The sequence below is a fragment of the Pinus tabuliformis genome, chromosome 3_2 (genome assembly GCF_031772625.1).
Source record: "Pinus tabuliformis cultivar Carrire ecotype Pingquan chromosome 3_2, CPIR1, whole genome shotgun sequence".
Taxonomy (NCBI): domain Eukaryota; kingdom Viridiplantae; phylum Streptophyta; class Pinopsida; order Pinales; family Pinaceae; genus Pinus; species Pinus tabuliformis.
In genome coordinates this window covers 486,838,429-486,858,904 of record NC_142302.1, presented here as the reverse complement: position 1 = coordinate 486,858,904, position 20,476 = coordinate 486,838,429, and the positions used below count along the sequence as shown (strand labels likewise).

At 36.5% G+C, this 20,476-nt stretch overlaps 1 pseudogene across 1 annotated transcript in view; it reads right to left on the bottom strand.

The window, feature by feature from the left end:
- Positions 1–1,177: 1,177 nt before the first annotated feature.
- Positions 1,178–20,476, bottom strand: part of LOC149181418 (protein STICHEL-like 1) — a 92,441-nt pseudogene continuing 73,142 nt past the window's right edge. The window contains exons 7-8 of the transcript XR_016257005.1: positions 2,132–2,201; positions 1,178–1,924 (exon numbers count right to left, since the gene is read on the bottom strand). The product of XR_016257005.1 is annotated as a protein STICHEL-like 1 (transcript). The remainder of the gene's footprint in view (positions 1,925–2,131; positions 2,202–20,476) is intronic.

Below are 20,476 nucleotides of genomic sequence, written 5' to 3'. Positions count from 1 at the left end.
TTTAAAATTCTCTTCTTTTCTGTTTCAGTGATGTCAGCGTTTTTAAATACATGTGAATGAATAGAAAGTCTTGTGGTTTTCTTTAAGTATTTCTGCTTTGACATGCTGCTTTGTTCTCTTTTTCACTTCCAATATAAAGAACTTACATTCCCAGTCTGTTCTGTCTCCTATATCTTTTACTCTATTTCAAATTTAATAAACTGTACAATATCAATAGTAGTTGAGAAGGTGGCCCGACCTTTTATAAAAATTCAACAATTCCAACTTCATAAATCTATCGGCCTTTCTTTGTACCTTTTGGGACAATTGCTAATTATATCTTTCTGTTGAAAATTAAGTTTAGCTTTTCAATTTTCAATACGAATATTTAAAAAAAACAAAAACAAAACACGTACTTCTAATTATACTTATGAAATCAAGAAAAAAATTAAATGGCAAAAATCTAGAAACAAAAACCTATAACCCCATAAATTATTTTTGGTCCCATAATCTATTTTTCATCTATCATTTCATTATCCGTTCATTTCTGAAAGAAATGAAGAAAGAACGAAGAAAGATTTGACAGAAATGTAGAACCGAACTTTTGTTTTCTACACAAGCAAGGCATAGGCTATTTCAGGCATTTCTGGCCAATGCAAATGCAGTTGCAGCGAGTGTTCAATTCAGATCATCCTTCGCCTAGCATGCACAGGTAAAGCGACGCTTTTGAGGGGATTTAACTTTTAAGGGACCAACGTAGTAAACCACGGCAACGTTGAAGAGAAATCAGCGCACTCGCCAACAAAATTTAGATAGAAACAGCCAGTCAGGTAACAGTAATAATGGCAGCACAGCAAACCTCAGAGGAGAATGTTACCTTCTAATCATTGCAAATAGAATACCAGTGTGTTCAGAGGAAGTGCTTTTTTTCTTTTCCAAGAGTCTTGTTGGCAAGCTAACCCAACTGTAGCACTGGACAACTACATCTTTTTTATGAGATCATTTGGCTGGCTATTTTTGATACCTGTTCGAAGATGGGTATTTGGTCTGTGCTTAAGCTTAGTAACAAGGAAGCCAATCCAGATCAGAGTCAGAGAAAAAGATGCCCTTTTTGTATTATGGGATGAATATGGTACATACTTGGAGATATAAGGTCATCTGGGATCACCGGACGTGGTTAAGATCTGTTTCTTGCATCTCTGTTAATGTTCTTTTCCCTGTGAAAAGAACACAATTATGTGGCTTTTTATTTACCAAAAGAAAGACGGCAATATGTTCCAAGGACAACGGCCAATAGAGTGTTGGTTTGCTGGTGAAGATGAACTCCCATCACTTCCAAGAAAAAAGAATGCTAATAATAATTCTTGGCCTACTTGCCAATACTGAAGAGATTACCTACAAATGTAAAACAGGTGGGCTAAAATTCTTGTATTCAAATACTACTTTATCAAAATTGAAGAAAATAAGCATCTTTGCATGAGCAATATGGCATATACATCATCAAGTATAATCCACATGCCTCGAAAAGTTTTAAATTATTTACAATAAATATTGCAGGAGCAAAATACAAAGGATGATCTTCTGGGGCCATTAAAACAATGCCCTTGGCATATTAGAGGCCTAAAACAATCACTGCATTAATTATGGATTGGTATGGCTTGACCCCTTCTCCTGCATCCTTATAAAGTACAGCTGCAACTGTCCATTCTAGGTTTAAACTTTAAACATAATTTCTACAGGGTATTACCTAGAGCTAGAACTGGCAACCATATCTCCTGAGTACTTATCCCGTTATTTGTTGCCATATTACTTAGGATTATCGACCAATATGTTGATTTTCTTGACAATTGCACATGTTCTATGCTTGCTCTTTAGCATTGGCACAGGGCACAACCCACATTAGCAAATCAGACTTTCTCCGTTGTCTTCTTTTCTGTAGCCTTGCCTGATCACGAGAAAATACATATAAAACTGTCACTTCAAGTTACAATATTAAACAGATCGCACAACCAGGAAAAATATGAATTGCATAACCGTGTCATTCCAAGAAAATAATAGTGAACACAACGCATAATCTATACAAGTTGTGTCTCAATTCGATATGCAGAATAGGGTGACCTAAAACAGTTTGCAGGAAGGTATAGCCATCAACCTTATGCCGATCCAATTTGGACAATTTCCAACAAAGGATTCTACCAGATTCTGAGCCAGATCTGCATTCCCTGTCATCACGTGACACAAGGACAAAAAATTATAGATGCAATGAAGACTTAGAACATTGTAAATATGTTGCATGCACATTGGGAAAATCAACACAAAATCTAGAGAAAGATGAAATTAAAAGCTGACCATTTGAAATATATCAGAGAACATATCGAGTGTTCTCGGAAGCTTAAAATCTATGGAAGAACATAACCATAGAGAATTTTCATAGATGGTTTTATATAAACCCTTAACGCATTTAGCCAACTCACATAAAAAATATAAAATGAAAAAACATTATATCCATATCATGTATGCCAACATAAGGGTATCAATCCATCTCTAAGGCGTACAGACCAGTGGCTGGTCATTCGATCCATTACAGTATTTATTAGAGTTTCTTTCAGAAAAATCAAAATCTCTAGTCAAACTTCAATGTAAGCCAACACCCCAAACATAAATATTGTCTAACAAGCATGCACATGAGCTGTTTGAAGAAATGCATCACAACAGCCTCTTTATTTGTGTTGGATACATACATGTATAAGTGGGTGACATAGATTAAACCCCATGGTTGGTCGTTATCATAATATCACATAATTGCATTGTGGGCTCATAAAACAGGGTTTGACATTTCCAAAAGGAGTCCAAAAATGATACTCAGCCTAAGGTTGAAGTGCAATGGTTCAAATCCTGGCAGATTTTGGGCTAGATTGTGACAGTAATGGGGAATCCTCAACAGAATGACTTCCTTTATGACATCTAAAGCATGAAAATGGAACTGGAAGGTTAAAATATTCACCAAGCTATAGCAGAAGTGTGACTAGAAATCTCCTTAGACGGTGCCATTTCCACATGGACCACAGGTTCCCAAACTAGTTCAGTTGTATGAAGATGTTAGATCACCTTCCAAATTGTCTCTTTGTCTATGTTTTTACTCATGCGGTCCACATTGAAAGCCTCTATACAAATCAAATGTTGCACTTTTAAATCATCAACAATGTTTGCAAGGGATAGAGCAGATTGTCCAATACTTGTAGGGGAAGAAGGTTTGATTCTTTGGTCGATTATGGATATAATTTCAATTGTGCAATAGCTAAAAAGTTTAGCAAAACAGTTAACCAGAATTGAAAGAACTGAACACCACACCATTTTACAAAATTTGGAATAATCTCAACAAGCACCAGCTGAGGATGCTTTTGATAAACATCTTTAGTAAGATAAGGAACTTAGGTGAAAGATGGGCTTCTGACTTAAGAAAGGGGATGCTCCTTCAAGGTATCTTGTCAATGCTCTTTTTTTAGAATCTGGAAATTTGAAACTAGGGATGATATTGAACCAGGAGTGATGTAACCTTTTTATATAGATGACATTGCATTCATCAGTATGCATGCCCTTGATGTTGAGGGAGAGCAGATTAATCACTGAAGACAAATATAAGTAGGTTTTGACTCTATACTATGGCTAGACCAGCCTGCAAAGTGACCCAATTTATTTAAAGTGATCCCAGATGCAAATACAGGTTCTTTTATGCCTGCAAAATGGAGACTCTTTTGGTGCCTTCTTTTCTGCAAATGGATCTGCAGGGTATATTTTAGGCATTAAAGCACACGACAAACCTTTGACATAGTTGACTGGCATTTGAGAAAAGAAAAATAAACCTCACCCAATTAGCTTGTAGAATGGAAATAGTGCAAAGTAATGTCTCAGTGTCCTCTTTTTTTCCTTGAAAGTGCACCTGTCACCACATTTCTTTCCCTTTTTGTATACAATTTAAAAATCATAGCTTAGCATCTTTTGTGAACCATTTCTGTTGTTTTCCAAGTCACTGTTCAAAAAAGCATTTCAAAGTATCATGATCTGTTTTTACTTTGAAGCGTTTTCCTATTAAGGGTACCATTGCTTAACTACATGTATTATGGCCAATATTTCCTTCTCATAAATGGATTTGAGTAAGTTCTTTTTTTTAAGTTGGTAGCTCTCAAAGGCAAGGGGCATTTCTTTTCACATTAGAGCTGCACCAATGTCATACCTTGAAGCATCACACTCTACAATAAAGGCTTTTGTGAAGCTGGATACCACCAAGACAGGAATGCTACAGGTGGCCTCTATAAGTTTCTCAAAAGCTTGGGTTGCTTCTTGAAACCAAGAAAATGTTGATGAGTAGCTCGAGCGGGTACTTCCACATAGGCCTAAATGTCTAGGCATGTGGAAGTTGCCTAATTGACCTTTAATTTTAGCAATTACTTTAATTATTAAAGTAATTGACTTTTATAAGATAAAGTGAGTTAATCTAATGAAATGCAAAGGTTATTTGCATTAGTGAATTAGATGAATCTCCACCATTGATCTTGTTGACCACTCTGTGTCAACAACCCCATAGCAGTACACCCATTTTTTTGCAAAAGGGATCTATCGTGTTCAAGTGTTCGGGCCTTTCATATTTCATCATCAGCGGGCAGTTTTGTAAAGATGTCAACCCATTTTGCATATGTATAATGTAAATAATCCTAGTATGACCACGTCTGTATGTGACAGCCTAGATAAACCTATTGTTTTGTTGATGATTTTCATTCTAGGATGTTTTTTGTCTCACTCATTCATCTGTGTCTCTAAATACAAATGATCGGAAGAGTTTTTCCCTCCACCCTCACCTCAAAGCTAGAGTGGATTTTGTCGTTAGGATCTTAGGCGAGTCCTAGCATTTTAGATCAAGTGTTTGTAAAAGTGACTTGGGAATAATTTTAATTAATTATTTTATTACAAGTCACTTGGTCTACTAGATTATATTTTTTGTGTCGAAGAAATGGGTAAATGTTGAGGGTCTATAACGAATGGGTTTTCCCCCATTCATGTATTAAAATTAAAATCTTCATATAAAAAATATTTAGTGCATGGTCCCTCATACTTAGACACCATGGTTAAATATTGGAGAGTTGAAAAAATTATTAATCCCTTTATGTATCAATTAATTAAATTTGCTGGCAAAAATAAATTAAAATCCTAAGCTAGAAATTTAACTAATTTTGTGTCCTAGGAAAAATTAATTCTCCAAATCAAAAAATTCGTGGATCCCAAAAAAAATAAAAATTGGAGGTCCCCAACCAAAGGGAACATTGAAAATTTCAAAAGATTTTGGACCCTTGGGCCTTGTTAGTTAAGTCAAAGTCAATTTTTTGAGCAAATCAACTCAAAACAATTAATTTTGAGTTGATTAAAATTCAATTAAATGAAATATTCGAATTTCCTCAAAAAATAAAATAATTTCGATGGAGGAAATTAAAAAATAATTAATTTTTTTTAACAGTTGATATTACTTTGACAAGGATCAAGTCAACTAGCCATTGGAGAATTAATCTATAAATTAGAGGTCATTTGTCATTTGAGATCATTCGATCTTTTGATTGTGTACTAACTCTTGGAGCTCTTGTAAACTTTTATGTAATAATACAACGCATAGTTTTTGGGGTTTTACTTAATGGAGGTGTTCCTCTCTGGTATCTTATGATAATGTGTGTTTACTTTTTTGCTGATCTTATTTATAAGTTGTTGGTTAATAGCTCTTGTAGATCAATTTATTGCACAGGTATCTTGCTTAAATTGTTGGGTTTTAAAATAGCATTAAGATTTTTATTTGATTGGCAAATATCTCCAATCTTTGAAGATTTAATCGTTATTTTATACCTCTATTAATTTCACTGCTTATATTTTAAGTGTGCAGAAGTCATCTTTATTCAGAGATTTTGGGCATTTGGGAAAGTCCTCGGTTGGACCAGCCAACTCCCTAAACTTAAGATCTGGAGAGCCTTTTGGATTAAAACTTCGAGATTATCTAATGAAATATATTTGGCAAGGATTTTTTGGGCTAGTACCTAAAATTTAAAAAATTATTTATCTTCAAAAAATTGTGCTAAATAGCTAGATCTGGCTAGAAAGAGCCTTAGATCTACAAATCTGGGAGCGGAATTGGACTCATACTCGTCAGATCTGATAGATCTGTAAATTATTTGTATAGATGTGTTATTTATGTGTGTAGATCTGAAATTTTGTAACATAATTTTGAATTTTAACACTTGGATTTTTGGGATTTCTCTATTTTTGTACATATTGGATATTGGGTTTTTCTCTTTTCACTTGTGCAGGAATAAATCTGAAAAATCAGCCAAGGAAATTTTCAGACCTGAGCCAAATCTAAACCTTGGAAAGCAAGATCTGGGTTCAAATATTGTTTGCAGGAATAGATCTGAGAAATTAGTCAAAAGGATTTTCAGATCCGAGCTAGATCTAGACCCGGGAGGGCAAGATCTAATCTCAAACTTTTGTTTGCGTGGAAGAAACGATAAAATCTTTCATTAAAAGCTTTAGATCTGAGATTATTTGAAGAAAGTTTTGGCTTTTAAGATAGATCTAGGCCGTGGAGGGAAAAATCTATTTTCCAAAACTTTTGCAGGGTCAGCGATTGAAGATTTTGCAACAAATTTGAAAATCTGAAGCAAAATAAATTTTTCAGAACAAGGATTTCAAGGTTTGGGGCTCCTAAGCCTAGATCTGTCTTCTCCTAGCCCAACGCTAGCCCTATTGGGCCTAGTGCTAGCCCTCATTGGCCCTAGATTGCCCTTGCTCCATTTCTGATCTGAATTTTTAAATTTTCTAAAATTGATCATTGGTGGTTTTTTGCAAAAAAATTGATAAAAATTTGTGTTTCAGGTATTGAAATTTTTTTGGCAACTTGGGCAAGTGATTTTCAAGGCATAGGGCCTAAGGGTTTGATCTCTAAACCCTCTTTTTCCTCAATGTTTGCTACAGTAGTCATATACCTTTCTAATAGTAGTGAAAAACGCATCTAAGTGGTTTGAAATTAACTGGAAAAAATGTTAAATACATTAATAAGTCACTTATGTTTAATGGGTATCAAAAATTTGACCTAGATCTTTATTTTTGGGTGACTGTTATCTCCAAATAATTTTGTTTCTGAAGTCTGAAATATGATAGTGGCAAAATTTCATGTGGGTTAGCCTAAAATCAGTTTTTAAGTTGTCTAATACATTAAGGAATTAATTTCTTGAATTGAACATCCATCATTAAGCCTATTTCATATTTTAATTGTTCACTGTAATAAGTATATCCAATCTGGTATAATTATGGAAATCACATCATAACAGGCTGAAAATATCTTATAATTCATGTGAGCAAGTTTGGAAAATTTTCGGTAAATTTTTGGCATAAAGATAACATTGATAGCTTGTTGTTTTCATTGTCATATTGTTGTTGTCATAACATTTATTTGTTTTTGTCCTAAAGTTTTTCTTACTGTTGTCCTAAAAAACAATTTCTAAAAATTAAGTGCTCTAACATCACTGTGAAGGTGATTGTCACAAGTATTCAAAGAACTGATATATTTGTTTACAACAAGCATTTCTTTGTTGTCATAAATCTTTTTCTCTTTTGGTGCCCTTATTGTCTCTGAAAACATATTTGTTGTCATAGATATCATCTTTAAAAATAAGTGATTTTGTTTCATTTGTAAGGGCAGTTGTTTGCATCAATTACATCAGCAAATTTTAGTGGTTTTCTAGAATCCTTGATTTCAAGGCTAAGTGTCTGTTGTCTTTTGATTTCCTACTTCAAAATCACATTTTTTTTCCCCTGGAAAAATCAGTAATTTCCATTAATAATTTGAAAATTACATATGGTAGATGCCATTGGCATTGCTGTAATGTTCATACAAAATCACCTCACAGGGTGTTGTATCAGCGAGTATTACAAAATTGTGCTGGGTATATGCATATGTATGGCTGTTCAGCCTATTCGAGTTCACAAATATCCATTTACAAACAACATAATCATAGTTAATTACAGTTCCATCATGTCAAAATATATTATCCAAAACTGTCAGTGATCGGGACTGTTGTCCCTCTGTTCTCTCAGGTCTATGTATGGCCTGTGGTAGAATCTGTGTTCTTCAGCTCCATTCTGCTCCACAATTATCCAATCGCCTCTGGGAAGTAACGAGGCCTCTTTGGATAATTTGTCAGCTTCGCTGTTATGCTCTCTGTAAATATGTAAACAAGAGAAATGATTAAATGCTGCTTTGAGAGTGAGAGCATCATGTAATAGATTGCTGAGTGTGTGTGTATGACATATAGTGACATTATTGATCCAGTTAACGACCATCATTGAGTCTCCAAATATGTTGAGATTAGAGAGCTGGTGTGTTAGTGCAAAATGCAGTAGGTTCCGGATGGCAGAAAGCTCAGCATAGTTATTAGATCCTCTTCCAAATCCCATTTTGACAAGGTATCTGTGATGTTCATTTATGTGCAGCACGAAACCACCTCCACATCCCGTTTGGCTTGCAGCCCCGTCGAAGAAGGCCCACGGGGTCGATTTGTCAATATTGGGCATGTCCTGTATCGTCCTGGCTCGAGGCGGAGGAGGGTCTGGCAATTCTTGGTACGCAGCGATAATGGTGGCTTCAACCCGGGTCCATGATACAGGTTGATCATCGAAGACAGCGCGGTTCCGCGCAAGCCAGGTATACCATGTTGCCACGGGGGGTACTTCAAAATCACATATATAAGCTTGCTGCCCTAAAGAACATTTAAGTTGGGAATAGTCGATATTTATCTTTCTAAAACATTTTTCGTCCCTTGACTTAATGGTAATTGCATTGAAATATAATTTTCTTTGAGCTAAGTAGCATTGAAGGTGATTTACTCCATTTGCACAATATTGAGTAATCTGAAGATAATTGAATGGTTTGAATCTAATTGTCATTGGCATTATCTTGGAAGAATTCTAATTGTCTAAAGGGAGCGTTGATAATCTTATTGAAAAATTGTCGTTGAATCATAAATTGGATAAATTCTCTAGTTCTCTTTCTTGACATTAATATCATTATTGGCTTATAGTTATTATAAATTTTTGGCATATTAGTGATCTTTCTTTAAGTGCATATATCGTGTGGTCATCTTGGTTATCTTGTGTATCTTATTGGCACTTGAGATATTTGGCACTTTGTCTTGTATAAGATTGTTTTTTTATTTCTGTGAAAATTCCTAATCCTCAAAGAACCCCTACTGCAGCAAATCTGAATCTACTTCACCCACTTGATTTTAATATTATCAAGTTATTATTTGAATACTGCAGCAAATTACTTTTGCAACCTACACTAATTAAATGTTTGATCTCATGAAACAGAAAAAAGAGCAAAGAACAAGATACATAGGACACACTTATTTTTCGACACAATAGTCCCTGGAAAAACCCAATGCGGGAAAACCGGTGCAGCAGTTCTAAGGGTTTATTACTATGTAGAGGAAATATCTGAATACAAATCTAGGATGCTCATCTAGCAATCCTTTACAAAGAAAATGTTGGACAAAAGGTTGGTAAAATGATCTCACCCCGTCACTGGAGAAATAGTGATTGATCCTCAGCTCTGGGAGGCTTTGCGTCACCCTCTGATGGGCTCTGCGTCACCCTAGGCAGCGTCTACGTCACACTTGCTGGGTATTACGCTGCCTCTTTGCTCTGGATCTTTTGCTGGCTGAGAATTCGACTTTATTGCCTCACACCCTGGCTCCCAGCAACTGCAATCGAATTCCCTCTGTAGAATTTCCAATTCCCCTCACTGACTACGCTACCTCTGCATCAGTACTGCGTAGGCCAGCGTCAACCCTCCTCTGGACATCTTTCTGTCCCCTCTCTGCCTTGTATTCTCCGAAAAGTCCTCCTCTCGGATTCTCACTGCCCCTCTGCTACAAAATGATCACCTAGTTCGAATTTCTCAGCTTCCTAGCCCCAGAAGTCGAACTCTAGATCAATTCATTCTCTGTGTGTGTGTTTCCAAATGAACCCCAAGCCTCCATCTTATAATTTTCTTGTTGAGTCTTCAACGGCCGAGATTAAGTCTTTAATCAACGACCGTGAGATGAGTGTGTGGGCACTCGTGGCACTCATGGCATAATCTTCACGGCTGCAACCTTTGGATCATGCTTCTCATCCTTATCCTTTTGCTTCAATGGACACTGAGATGAAAAGTGACCCATCTCGCCACATCTGAAACATTTCACCTTCGAAATTTCCTTCTTCTGGTTCTGCTTTTATTGTCCCTTCGATGCTAGAGCTATGTTTTCCTCCTCCTTCGTCTTTGTTCCACTCCCACTATTGCCATTGAGGTTGACCTTTACTAGGTCCCTCCTTAACTCCTCATATCGAAGAGCCACCCACATCTCCTCCCATGAAGGTAGTCTTTCCCTGCCCAATATGCTTTGGACGAAGACTTGCCATTCATCTGAGACTCCATTCAAGGCTATCCTCACCATCGCGGTTGACTGAGGAGTGGACCCCACTGCAGCGAGCTGGTCTCTAGTGTCTTGAAGACATTGAAGATAGAGGTTCACCCCTTCTCCTTTCTGCATCAAAGTTCGCTGCAACTTCTACTCTAAATACATCTTCCGTTGTTCGAAAGAGCCTTCATACAGAGACGACAAGGCTTCCCACATCTCTCGGGTTGTATCCTTTCCCTGCAAGTGTGAGATCACATAATCTCGAACTCCATCGAGAATGAGCCACTTTGCCTTCCACTACTCGACTTTGTACTTCTTCCTTTGATCATTGTCAGCGGGAACAACCACAGTACTCTTGACATAGGCCTCGAGATCATATTCCTCCAAAACAGCTAAGATTTTGGTCTTCCATGTGACATAGTTGGAGGCTCCATCTGACCTGTCTTGATCTCCGAGCCCATGTGATGCCATCTCACCCAACTATCGAACTGACTCCTCTAGTCACTGTTTAGCACTGCTCAGTTGCCCAGCAAGTGAGAAATTCGAACTTTCTGGCGAAAAGTTCTCTGAGAAAATTCCCTTTCTACGCGTCTATTCTTTTCTAGAGGATTTTTGCCCCAGCAGAAACTACGCCCTTCAAGCACTGAGTTGAGGCTCTGCGTCACTCCCTCTACCTCTACAAACTCACGAACTGGAAATCGTACCTCTGTCGTCTCACTCAGAGAGAGATTTCCTCAAATCTGCTTCTCGACAAGGACTGCGCAATCCCTTCAAGGGGATTCAAATTGCTGCCAAGTGCAGCTTTCAGCCTCACTGCTCAGCACTAGATCTGCTCTTCTTGTTTCAAAATCAATCCTTTGATACCATGTGAAAATTCCTAATCGTCAAGGAACCCCTACTGCAGCAAATCTGAATCTACTTTGCCTACTTTATTTTAATATTATCAAGTTATTCTCTGAATACTAAAGCAAATTACTTTTGCAACCTACACTAATTAAATGTTTGATCTCATGAAATAGAAAATAGAGCAAAGAACAAGATACATAGGACACTTATTTTTGGACACAATAGTCCCCGAAAAAACCCAAAGTGGAAAACCGGTGCAGCAATTCTCAGGGTTTATTATTATGCAGAAGAAATATCTGAATACAAATCTAGAATGTTCATCTAGCAATCCTTTACAGAGAAAATACTAGACAAAAGGCTGGTGAAATGATCTCACCCTGTCACTGGAGAAATAGTGACTGATCCTCAGCTCTGGGGGGCTCGACGTCACCCACTGATGACCTCTGCGTCACCCTCTGATGGCCTCTACGTCAAACTGCGTCATCCTGGGCAGCTTCTGCGTCACACCTGCTGGGTATTACGCTACCTCTCTGCTCCGGATCTTTTGCTGGCTGAGAATTCGACTTTCTTGCCTCCAATCTCACACCCCGATTCCCGGCAACTACAAATCGAATTCCCTCTACAAAATTTCGAATTCCCCTCACTGACTGCATTGCCTCTACATCAGCACTCCGTAGGCCAACGTTAGCCCTCCTCTGACATCTTTTTGTCCTCTCTTTGCCTTGTATTCTCCAAAAAGTCCTCCTCTCGGATTCTCACTGCCCCTCTGCTACAGAGTGATCACCTTGTTCGAATTTCTCGGCTTCCTAGCCCCCAAAAATCGAACTCTAGATCAATTCGTTATCTCTGTGTGTGTTTCCAAATGAACCCCAAGCCTCCATCTTATACTTTTTCTATTGAGTTTTCAACGGCCGAGATTAAGTCTCTAATCAACGGCTAAAGATTAAAACATGACTTGATCCTAATCCTCAAGGAACCCCTACTGTAGCAAATCTAAATTTACTTCACCTACTTGATTGTTTAGCATACATTATCAAGTTATTCTTCTGAATATTGAAGCAAATTACTTCTGTAGCCTACACTAATTAAATGTTTGATCTCATGAAACAGAAAATAGAGCAAAGAACAAGATACATAGGACACTTATTTTTGGACACAATAGTCCCCGAAAAAACCCAATGCGAGAAAACCGGTGTAGCAGCTCTGAGGGTTTATTATTATACAGGAGAAATATTTGAATACAAATCTAGGATGCTCATCTAGCAATCCTTTACAGAGAAAATATTGGTGGAAAATCTAAGTTTTACTTCACTTCACTTGACAAAATTCCGACTGATCTGGCAACAAGACTGGCTAACCCCGGCTATTTTTGCACTGGCCCTGCGTCAGCCCTGTGTCAGCTCTTCTGCCCTTTGCGTCAGCTATCCCAACTGTTCCGACACTTCCATCTCCTGCGTGACATGCAGCTTTCTCCTCTGCACTGCGTTTTTTGCTTTGCGTCAAGGATGTGTGGGCCCAGACTAGCCCAGCGTCAGCTCTCGCGGCTACTGCATTGCCTCCACAAGCTTTCTATGCCTCTCTGTCAGTATTCTCCAGAAAGTCCTTCTCCCGGATTCTCTCTGCCCCTCTATTGCTGAATGATCACATAGTTTGAATTTCTCAGCTTTCTAGCTCCAAAAATCGAACTCCAGATCAATTCGTTCTCTTCGTGTGTTTTTCCAAATGAACCCCAAGCCTCCATCTTATACTTTTCCTGTTGAGTCTTCAACGGTCGAGATTAAGTCTCTAATCAACGGCTAAGATTAAAACATGACTTGATCCACCTTATAGATCATTCTCATCCATATTTTGATTAATACCCATCAATACTTTAATTCCCCTAAGTTTAAACTTAAGAACTCCATTAAAAATATTAATTATTTTAATAAAATACAATCTGGATGGAATTTCACCAAACAGTTTCTGGGTTCTTTATAACTCGTATGTCTTAGCCTCTCCACCAATTTTCAAGGCTAGAGCACTTCCAATGCTACCAAAAACTAACAATTTCATTAAGTACTCTTGTCATAAAGTTAATCAATACTAAGTACTTGAGCCTTAAACAATCTTGCCTCAAGACTACTCACTCATCCCTTTGTTAATCGCATCTTGCATATCTTTTCATCATAATAACATTTTTCTTAGCAGCAATTGTCCATTTTATACCTGGTCCTAAATTTCCTAACAAGATAGTTGACTCCATAAGGCACTAGTATCAATTGTTTAAATCGAATCATTTAAGTCTTGTTAAATCTAAACAAGTATTTGATCACTCAACTGTGTCTCCTGGATTGGTTGGTTTCCAACTGGTCTTTCTTCATTTCATTTCTGTAGGGTCTACCCCCTTAGTTTGTTGTAGGGAGATAGCTTAAACGGAGAGATTGGGGATCAGGGTGGCAGCCCCCGATCTGAGTCGTTGTCGCAGTGCCTAGACATTCTGTTCGACAACATTTTTTGGCGTCGTTGCCAGGGATATTTTATTCTCGACGCTTCAACGACATTTTACCTTCATTCTCCTCATATCATCTTTATCATTTTTGCTGGCAACGCCAATATTTTTTGGCACTGTTGTCGGGAATAGAGTTTTTTTGTCTTTGGTCCTCACAACATTTTTTTAATCATCTAACTTTTCCCGCCATTCCTTAGCCTAAGCAACACAACATTTTCTGGCGCCATTTCATCTCTTCATCTTTTCATCGCCTTATCTTTTTCCTCTCACTAATCCCTTCATCTTCTCTATCAACACCTTTAGCACCTAGACATTTCGGTTGGTTTCCTGTTTGGGTGGCGACTCCAGTTATTCATCCATTATTTCTCAGACAAAAAACCCTCCCTGATGTCCATCTGCTTCTCCTCGACTAACATTTCGTTTTTTGCCTTTTGGATTTTGGAGCTAGATTCATGTTCAAGTGGCGACTCCACTATTTTCATTTCTTACAAGAATTTCTGCTAGAAGCTCGCTTCTTGTGGATCTATTGATTTTCTTGAGCAAGGATTTCTCTCTCTAGCATCCATTTGGCCCCTCCTTTCCCTTTAAGCAAGTCATCATGGACTTGTTTGCTCCTTGTGATTTTACTAAGTTTCAGGGAGCTCCACACGATTTCCCACCTTCAGTTGGAGACCATCGATGAGGTGACCCCTTTTAGAGGTAACACGGCTATTACTGTCAAGACACATTCAAAATGTCAATCTTTGCATAAACAAGTGTCACCCATATACTGACTATGAAGATGTGAAGATGCAGCTTTTCATTCTCATATTAGGTGCTAATGCTTTGGATTGGTTCACTAAGTTCCCCAATAACACTTTTGATTCTCTATAATCAATCATTGATGCCTTTGAAAATAAATATGGAGATAAGAGAAAGGTCAAAGCGAAAGCTGAAGTAAAGGAGACTAAAGAAGCTGAAAATAATTTCATCAAGGAGTTAACTCAAATGGTTAAGGATATGCAATTGAATCAAGCGCAGAAACTTGAGAGTATGGAGGTTAACCAGTCTCAACTCATCAAGAATATGGAACTTAATCAAGCAAAATTAATAGTTGAACACGCCAAAGAAATGAGTTTCGTAGAAGCTAGATTAACAGCAGATCATGCCAGGGAAATGGGTTTTATGCAGAGCAAGTTGTTGGCTATAGAAGAAAAACATAATGAGGAAATGAAGATCATGGAATTGATCACTACAATCAGATAGCCACTATGCAGAATAATTTGATCCAATGGAAGCAAATCATGAGAAAGAAATGAACTATATGTGAAATTATTCCATGGCCATGAAAGTGAATAATGATAAAATGATAAAGGACATGGAAGTTGGTCAGATATCTCTTCAAAATAGATTATTGGCCATGGAGGAAAAGCAAGTACAATTAATAAAAGCTATGGAATCAAATCATGCCGAGGAAATCAATACCATAGAGGATAAGTATTCAAATCAAATGACTGCCTTTCAGAATAAGTTAGACAAAATGGAAAGATCACATATACAGAAGTTCCAACCCAAGTTGGATAATAGAGGATTTTCAACAGACCATAAGCCTCCATCTTCGCTGAAGAAAGCTCCATCCTATTATGAAGAGGTCATTTGTTCCATTGAAAAGTGGTTAGTTGAAGACGATCCGAATAAAAGAGAAACTGAAAGAAATCAGGCACCTTTGACAGAACAGATGCGGAATGAAGAGAGCCATGTCACGAATATCTTGGATACTTCAAAATTTTCATCTAAAATTTTTCAAAATCAAGCAAAATGTTCTACATCATTAGCAGCACAGCCCACCACAAAGAAAAGTATGAACTGGAAGAAAAAAAGAAAGAAGCTTGATAAAGATGATATCCTTATACATCATAACATGGGGATAAGTCAAAGTCCTAAAATGATGAAGATTGCACATGTCACATCTGACAAACAACCTATGGATCTGCCAAAGAGTATGCAGATGCTCAAGAAGCACTATATTGAACACATTTGATGCCACAGGGCACCTTTTGTATTGTATCTCTAACCCTACACTCTGTTATTTCAGCATTTCATTTTCTAGTTAGATTAGATTTACATTTCAAGTTAGCAGAATAGTTAATGGTAGAAAAGCTTCTATTTTCATGCGCTTAATGTTATATGATGATTTTTTTATGGACGCTACTTATGTAATCTTGTGTGTTGCTTGGATGCAAATTTTGGATTCTCACATTTCTCTAATGAAGCAACATGTCCCCAAGTAGAGCCAGATGTTGACCACCCTGTGTCAACGACCCCATAGCAGTACACCCATTTTTTCACAAAATGGATCTATCATGTTCGAATGTTTGCGCCTTTCAGATTTCATCATCAATCGGCAGTTTTGTAAAGATGTCAAACCATTCTGCATATGTATAATGTAAATAATCCTAGTATGACCAGGTTTGTATGTAACAACCTAGGTAAACCTATTGTTTTGTTGATGATTTCTATTCTATGAGGTTTTTTGTCTCACTGATTCATCTTTTTCTAGACAAATGATCGGCAAAGTTTTCCCCTCCACCCTCACCCCAAAACTTGGGTGGATTTTGTCGTCAAGATCTTAGGCTAGTCCTAGCGTTTTAGATCGAGTCTTTATAAAAGTGACTTGGGAATAATTTTAACTAATTATTTTATTACAAATCACTTGGTCTACTAGATTATATCTTTTGTGTTGCAAAAATGGGTAAATGTTGAGAGTCTATAATGAATGGGTTTTCCCCTTTTATGTATTAAAATATAAAATCTTCATGTAAAAAATATTTGGTGCATGGTCCCTCATAATTAAACACCATGGCTAAATATTAAAGGGTAGGAAAAAATATTAATCCTCTCATGTGTCAATTAATTAAATTTTCTGGTAAAAATAAATTTAAAAAAATCCTAAACCATAAATTTATTTAATTAAAGTCAAATTTAAGTTAATTAATTAAATTTTCTGACAAAAATAAATTAAAATCTTAAGCCAAAAATTTATTTAATTTTGTGTCCTAGGAAAAATTAATTCTTGGAGGTTCCCGGCCAAGGGAATATTGAAAATTTCAAGAGATTTTGGACCCTTGGGCCTTGGTAGTTAAGTCAAAGTAATTTTTTTTAGGAAATCAACTCCAAATAACTAATTTTGCGTTGATTAAAATTCAATTAAATGCAAAAATCGAATTCCCTCATAAAATAAAATAATATTGACAGATGAGATTAAAAGATAATTAAATCTTTTTTTATGGTCGATATTACTTTGACAGGGATCAAACCAACTACTCGTTGGAGAATTAATCTATAAATTGGAGGTCATTTGTCATTTGAAATCATTCGATCTTTTGATCGTGTACTAGCTCTTAAAGCTTTTGTAAACTTTTATGGAATAATAAAACACAAAGTCTTTGGGGTTTTACTTGATGGTAGTATTCCTCTCTAGTATCTTATGGTAACGTGTTTAATTTTTTGCTGATCTTATTTATAATTTGCTAATTAATAGCTCTTGTAGATCAATTTATTGCACAGATATCTTGCTTAAATTGTTGGGTTTTAAGATAGCATTAATATTTTTGATTGGCGGGCATCTCCAATCTTTGAAGATTTAATCGTTATTTTATACCTCTATTAATTTGATTGCTTATATTTTAAGCGTGCAGAAGTCATCTTTATTCAGAGATTTTGGGCGTTTGGGGAAGTCCTCGATTGGACCAGCTGACTGCCAAAACTTAAGATTTGGAGAGGCTTCTGAATTAAAACTCTGAGATTATCTAACAAAATATATTTTGCAGGGATTTTCTGGGCTAGTACCTAAAATTTAAAAAATTATTTATCTTCAAAAAAATGTGCTAAATAGCTAGATCTGGCTACAAAGAGCCTTAGATTTACATATATGGGAGCGTAGTTGGACTAATACTCCTCAGATCTGATAGATCTATAAATTATTTGTATAGATCTGTTATTTACTTATGTAGATCTGAAATTTTGTAACATAATTTTGAATTTTAACACTTCAGTTTTTGGGATTTTCACTATTTTTGTACATATTGGGTATTGGTTTTTTCTCTTTTCACTTGTGAAGAAATAGATCTGAGAAATCAGCTAAGGAAATCTTCAGATCTGAGCCAGATCTAGACCTTGGAGGGCAAGATTTGGGCTCAAAGATTGTTTGCAAGAATAGATCTGAGAAATCAGCCAAGGGGATCTTCAGATCTAAGCTAGATCTAGACCCTGGACGGCAAGATTTAGCCTCGGAATTTTGTTTGCAGGGAAAAATGGATAAGATCTTTCATTAAAAGCTTCAAATCTAAGATTATTTGAAGAAAGTTTTGGCTTTTAAAATAGACCTAGGCCCTGGAGGGCAAGATTTATTTTTCAAAAATTTTGCAAGGCCAGCGATTGAAGATTTTGCAACAAATCTGAAGATCTGAAGCAAAATTCAGAACAAGGGTTTCAAGTTTTGGGGCTCCTAAGCCCAGATCTGTCTTCTCCTAGCCCAACGCTAGCCCTCATTGGCCCTAGATTCCCCTTGCTCCATTTCCAATCTCAATATTTAAATTTTCTAACGCTGATCATTGGTGGTTTTTGCAGAAAAATTGGTAAAAAATTGTGTTTCAAGCTAAGTTGCACGAAACGGGGAAACGGGTACGAGTTTCCGAAACGGGAAGCTATACGAAACGCGACCTCTCCAAATTTTGGAAACGGGGAAACGCGAATATATATATATATATATAGAAAATATATATATATATATATATATATATGTGTGTGTGTGTGTGCAATCATAAAGCATAAATGATACATTATAATTTATTACACTTAAACATTAAGATTTAATTTACATCACATTTACTCATGAATGATCACATAATGAAAATAAAAATATCGGAATATCCAAAAGCAACCTTTATTAGATATCCAAATCTCAAAATCAGCCTTTATTTATATTAATATATGAGGCTGCAAGTACAATAAAGACTATAAGGCTACAAGAGAGAGATCCAAATCGGGATTTTCTGCATCCACATCCCATTCTTTAGAAGGACCACTGTTGTATTGGGAGTCTCCTCCTACATAGTCAAACGACCTTAGTGCTCTTGATTAAATACACGTTTCATACCCTAGTACCCTACATGATCTTGATTATTGGGAGTTTCCCCTGCATAGAGGGCTTGGTTCTCTTGATTAAATACAAGTTCCATACCCTAGTACATGATAAAATCCAATGGAAACATTGCAATCCCCCTAATCCTGAAATCCTGAAAAACAAATAAGTCTGCTGGATTTTGAGTGAGATCTAAAATTCTACTTTCTCCATATGAAATCCAATGAGGGCGAAACCACTCTCAAACATCCTGAGTCATTTCATGGTAATGTTAAAAATTTAAGTAAAAGGATGAAAACGAAAAATAAAGGAGAATATCACTTTTACTTTAAGAATTTAACATTACCATGAACTGCATATCAACACTAGGACAAAAATTCACTTTTATAACTTTAGACACACATCTAGAAAATTAAAAAACAAATTAAAAAAAAAAAACACAATTCAATTGGGAAACACGGGCTGTACGGCCGGGAAAAGCGTTTCCGGTCGTACTGCCACGTTTCCGTTTCGGGAAACGTGGCAGTACGGCCGGAAACGCGTTTCCTGGCCGTACCAAACGCGTTTCCGCGTTTCGTCCCAGTTTCCAACCGGAAACGGCCCCCCCCCCCACGTTTCCTGCAACATAGGTTTCAAGTATTGAAATTTTTTTGGCAACTTGAACAAGTGATCTTCAAGGCCTAAGGCCTAAGGGTTTGATATCTAAAACCTCTTTTTTCTCATTGTTTGCTACAACAGTCATATACATTTTTAATAGTGGTGAAAAACGCATCTAAGTGGTTTGAAATTCACTGAAAAAAATGTTAAATATATTAATAAGTCACTTATGTTTGATGGGTATCAAAAATTTGGCATAGATCTACATTTTTGGGTCACTCTTATCTCCGAATAACTCTATTTCTGAAGTCTGAAATATAACAGTGACAAAATTTCATGTGGGTTAGCTTAAAATCAGTTCCTAAGTTGTCTAATACATTAAGGAATTAATTTCTTGAGTTGGGCATCTATCATTAAGCTTATTTCATATTTTAATTGTTGATTGTAATAAGTATATCAGATCTGATATAATTCCGAAAATCACATCATAACAGGCTGATATTTTTTTATAATTCATGTGGGCAAGTTTGGACAATTTTCGGTAAATTTTTGGCATAAAGATAGCATTGATAGTTTACTGTTTTCTTTGTCATATTGTTGTTGTCACAACATTTGTTTGTTGTTGTCCTAAAGTTCTTCTTACTGCTGTCTTGAAAAACAATTTCTGAAAATTAAGTGCTCTAACATCATTGTAAAGGTGACTGTCACAAGTTTTCAGAGGACCGATATATTTGTTTACAACAAGCATTTATTTGTTGTCATAAATCTTTTTTCTTTTTGGTGCTCTTATTGTCTCTGGAAACATAACTGTTGTCATAGATATCCTCTCTGAAAATAAATGTTTTTGTTTCATTTGTAAAAGCAACGGTTTGCAGAGATACATCAATGAATTTTAGTGGTTTTTTGGATTTTGGACTTCGAGGCTAAGTTTCTGTTGTCTTTTGATTTCCT